Source organism: Schistocerca serialis, unplaced genomic scaffold (assembly GCF_023864345.2).
Source record: "Schistocerca serialis cubense isolate TAMUIC-IGC-003099 unplaced genomic scaffold, iqSchSeri2.2 HiC_scaffold_275, whole genome shotgun sequence".
Lineage (NCBI taxonomy): Eukaryota > Metazoa > Arthropoda > Insecta > Orthoptera > Acrididae > Schistocerca > Schistocerca serialis.
In genome coordinates, this window is record NW_026047844.1 from 12,501 (window position 1) to 17,500 (window position 5,000).

The 5,000-nt window shown below is 54.0% G+C and overlaps 1 non-coding gene across 1 annotated transcript in view; it reads left to right on the plus strand.

The window, feature by feature from the left end:
* The first annotated feature begins 3,628 nt into the window (after positions 1–3,628).
* The window catches only part of LOC126444549 (small subunit ribosomal RNA), a 1,910-nt gene continuing 538 nt past the window's right edge, over positions 3,629–5,000 (plus strand). Inside the window, exon 1 of the ribosomal RNA XR_007582609.1 lies at positions 3,629–5,000. This exon is cut by the window's right edge and continues 538 nt beyond it. This is a non-coding gene — a ribosomal RNA (small subunit ribosomal RNA).

Here is a 5,000-nt window from a genome sequence, read left to right on the forward strand (position 1 = left end):
GTACGGCAAGTATATTACTCGGAAGAGTCAATGACAGTCCAAGCCCCCCTGCGTGGGAAGAGTCTTCCTAGGCCATGACCCACCGGAAGGGCGCAGCGTCCCCCACCCCAGACATGTGACGTCAGACTATCGGTATTGACGACTAGACTGATTCCTTATAATCATTTGCCATACACCGGTGGAAGCTGCCGAGACGAGTAACTACATAGCGGGCTCGCCGTGTCACTAATGTACAGAGATACAATAGTTTCGACTGGAACCGGATTAAACGTATACACGGCGCTGATTAGTAATAGATAGAGCCATCAGAATACAGATAATGTATAGACCTGTCCGTATACATGCTGAAAGACTCTGCTCACAATCACACGTCAGCCAGACACTCGTATCACGCACTACTCTCTGCCTGTAACAGGCACACAGACAATATGTAAGCACCAGCATGGAACAACACCCAGTGCATCCTCTCTGCCACATTAGACAATCCACACTATCATAACCAGACCGGGAGGTCCACTCGGAAAACAGAATATCCCACCCTTCCGACAACCACCATTGCTCAGCTAAGCCACCAACACCCACACATGTCCTACACAGGGGTGCACCCAACATCACAATACGGCCTCCTGTCACAGCACACAAACAATGGCAGGAATGAAAGAAACAGGTCTGCCACAAGCATGGCATCAGAGTGCCGCCTGTCATGAGCCAAAGGTGCACCCTGACGTGGCAAATCAGATGATGCCGCAGGCATCCACTTACTATAATCACAATCAACAAACCGGCCGCCCCCCCCCCCCAAACACCTTTCCTTACAACAATGTGTACCTTAACCTAACCCATATTGTGCCTTAACCTAACCCATATTGTGCCTTAACCTAACCCATATTGTGCCTTAACCTAACCCATATTGTGCCTTAACCTAACCCATATTGTGCCTTAACCTAACCCATATTGTGCCTTAACCTAACCCATATTGTGCCTTAACCTAACCTATGTTGCGCCCTAACCTAACCTATGTTGCGCCCTAACCTAACCTATGTTGCGCCCTAACCTAACCTATGTTGCGCCCTAACCTAACCTATGTTGCGCCCTAACCTAACCTATGTTGCGCCCTAACCTAACCTATGTTGCGCCCTAACCTAACCTATGTTGCGCCCTAACCTAACCTATGTTGCGCCCTAACCTAACCTATGTTGCGCCCTAACCTAACCTATGTTGCGCCCTAACCTAACCTATGTTGCGCCCTAACCTAACCTATGTTGCGCCCTAACCTAACCTATGTTGCGCCCTAACCTAACCTATGTTGCGCCCTAACCTAACCTATGTTGCGCCCTAACCTAACCTATGTTGCGCCCTAACCTAACCTATATTGTACCTTAACCTAACCTATGTTGCGCCCTAACCTAACCTATGTTGCGCCCTAACCTAACCTATGTTGCGCCCTAACCTAACCTATGTTGCGCCCTAACCTAACCTATGTTGCGCCCTAACCTAACCTATGTTGCGCCCTAACCTAACCTATGTTGCGCCCTAACCTAACCTATGTTGCGCCCTAACCTAACCTATGTTGCGCCCTAACCTAACCTATGTTGCGCCCTAACCTAACCTATGTTGCGCCTTAACCCAACACACGTTGGGCCTTAACCCAACACACGTTGGGCCTTAACCCAACACACGTTGGGCCTTAACCCAACACACATTGGGCCTTAACCCAACACACGTTGGGCCTTAACCCAACACACGTTGGGCCTTAACCCAACACACGTTGGGCCTTAACCCAACACACGTTGGGCCTTAACCCAACACACGTTGGGCCTTAACCCAACACACGTTGGGCCTTAACCCAACACACGTTGGGCCTTAACCCAACACACGTTGGGCCTTAACCCAACACACGTTGGGCCTTAACCCAACACACGTTGGGCCTTAACCTGCTCTGTAATTGTCATACGACGCGTTAAATTAGTGTAGTGTTGCCTAACTGCAACCCCCGCAATATAGTTTGCCACTCGCACTGCCCGGTCCCCAGAGTATTGCTTCATGTTAAACACCTTGCAGCTATACACTGTAATGCGGATGGCAGCAGGACGTACATGCTCAATGCCCTTCGCAGTTGTTCATTGGCATTCGCATGGCGAAGCACAGCCTACGTTGTGGTACGGCTTGTGTCAACTGTCCGCTGATGTTGTACGTCCAAATCACACACTGTACTGCACATTGGTCCTCATGTACTGAATGATACATCGTGGTACATGTGTGACCGTACCACGACTGCGCCAACAACGGCGAACCATACGGTCCAAATATTGTGCACTCAGCTACGTGTCGTCTCCCTATAAGAGCTGGATTGCAGTATGGTATGCCGTGGATGGCGATCAGCATGAGCCGTCTGTTGATGTAGTGGCGCGTGTTGTCAGACGTAGTCGTCTCTTCTCACACACCGTGATAGCATGGTGCACTGCGTTCCACATCTGCGACATGCGACAGAGGCCGGTTGACAGTCGTTCGCGCAATGGACATCGCATACGTACGGGGGCCACCTTCCACGTGTTCGCGAAGCGTGCACATGTTGTTGCGTGTATGTGGGCAGACATAGTGTGTCGTGACACCTGACACAGGCATGCAACAATCGTTGAATTTGCAAATGGCGATGGACGTCTACGTTTGCTGGTGACGTTACGCAAATGAACAACTGGTAAACCGTTGTGGTGCGGTTGTTCTCGCTAGAGGTGAATCAGTGATGGCGACGATCGGTTGAGCTACCAACCGGTTGTTTCAGCGATACCCACCATGACCACGAACGTGAATGGCATGTGGGTGTGAAGCGATACGCGGCGGTGGCTGGGTGGGACCGTCCCCGGCCGGTGAGGGGGGGCCTCCCGGCGTGCTGGCCGCGCGGTGCGTGGGCGCACGCGCTACAGCCGGCTGGTGGGGGCGGCCAGTGGCAGGCGCGCCGGCCGACGGAGGCGGCAGGCGGCGCAGCTGCGCGCCGGCGCACCCTGCACGCGGCGCCGTGCGGCCAAAGTAGGTCCTCGCGGGCCCGGTGCGAAGCGCGGTGGACATCTGCAGTGTGCTGGTCCGATTGAGGACTGTGTGCGCTGAGGATGCGCCGCCGCCCGGCGCTCGGCGCCGCGACGCCGTCTGCTGCTCGGTCGCCTCTGCGGTTCTCGCAGGTGGTTTGTATCGCAGCTGTGCGGACGTGTTGGCGCGTGCGCTGTGCTGGGAGAGTTCGCTTCGGCACCCAAGTGGGGCTTTTGTCCTTCTGTGGCGCTGGCGTTGGAGCTGCCGGCCACCGTAGGTGGCGCGTGTTGTCTCCCGCCGGCAATGCCACGACAGCACGCTCCCGGGCCTCTGTCGGCAGCGGCAAGCTCAGTTGGGAGCACGGGTGGTCGCACCTAAAGCGTCTACTCGCCAAACTCCGGGCGATTGCGCCTCTCTCGAACCCGACCAAGTACTTAGGACGGCGCTGCGCGCCGCCGGGACCTGAGAGGGTTTCGAGGTGTATTGTGCAGGGGAGCTCAGCCTCCTCCTGTTTGCAGAATAATCGAGCGGACGCTTGCGTGTTCGCGCGGGCCCCCGGGACACACTCCCGGGCGGCCGGCTGCTCAGCTCTAGTTGACGCAGCTCCCTGGTTGATCCTGCCAGTAGTCATATGCTTGTCTCAAAGATTAAGCCATGCATGTCTCAGTACAAGCCGCATTAAGGTGAAACCGCGAATGGCTCATTAAATCAGTTATGGTTCCTTAGATCGTACCCACGTTACTTGGATAACTGTGGTAATTCTAGAGCTAATACATGCAAACAGAGTCCCGACCAGAGATGGAAGGGACGCTTTTATTAGATCAAAACCAATCGGTCGGCTCGTCCGGTCCGTTTGCCTTGGTGACTCTGAATAACTTTGGGCTGATCGCACGGTCCTCGTACCGGCGACGCATCTTTCAAATGTCTGCCTTATCAACTGTCGATGGTAGGTTCTGCGCCTACCATGGTTGTAACGGGTAACGGGGAATCAGGGTTCGATTCCGGAGAGGGAGCCTGAGAAACGGCTACCACATCCAAGGAAGGCAGCAGGCGCGCAAATTACCCACTCCCGGCACGGGGAGGTAGTGACGAAAAATAACGATACGGGACTCATCCGAGGCCCCGTAATCGTAATGAGTACACTTTAAATCCTTTAACGAGTATCTATTGGAGGGCAAGTCTGGTGCCAGCAGCCGCGGTAATTCCAGCTCCAATAGCGTATATTAAAGTTGTTGCGGTTAAAAAGCTCGTAGTTGGATTTGTGTCCCACGCTGTTGGTTCACCGCCCGTCGGTGTTTAACTGGCATGTATCGTGGGACGTCCTGCCGGTGGGGCGAGCCGAAGGCGTGCGACGCGCCTCGTGCGTGCTCGTGCGTCCCGAGGCGGACCCCGTTGCAATCCTACCAGGGTGCTCTTGAGTGAGTGTCTCGGTGGGCCGGCACGTTTACTTTGAACAAATTAGAGTGCTTAAAGCAGGCAAGCCCGCCTGAATACTGTGTGCATGGAATAATGGAATAGGACCTCGGTTCTATTTTGTTGGTTTTCGGAACACGAGGTAATGATTAATAGGGACAGGCGGGGGCATTCGTATTGCGACGTTAGAGGTGAAATTCTTGGATCGTCGCAAGACGAACAGAAGCGAAAGCATTTGCCAAGTATGTTTTCATTAATCAAGAACGAAAGTTAGAGGTTCGAAGGCGATCAGATACCGCCCTAGTTCTAACCATAAACGATGCCAGCCAGCGATCCGCCGCAGTTCCTCCGATGACTCGGCGGGCAGCCTCCGGGAAACCAAAGCTTTTGGGTTCCGGGGGAAGTATGGTTGCAAAGCTGAAACTTAAAGGAATTGACGGAAGGGCACCACCAGGAGTGGAGCCTGCGGCTTAATTTGACTCAACACGGGAAACCTCACCAGGCCCGGACACCGGAAGGATTGACAGATTGATAGCTCTTTCTTGATTCGGTGGGTGGTGGTG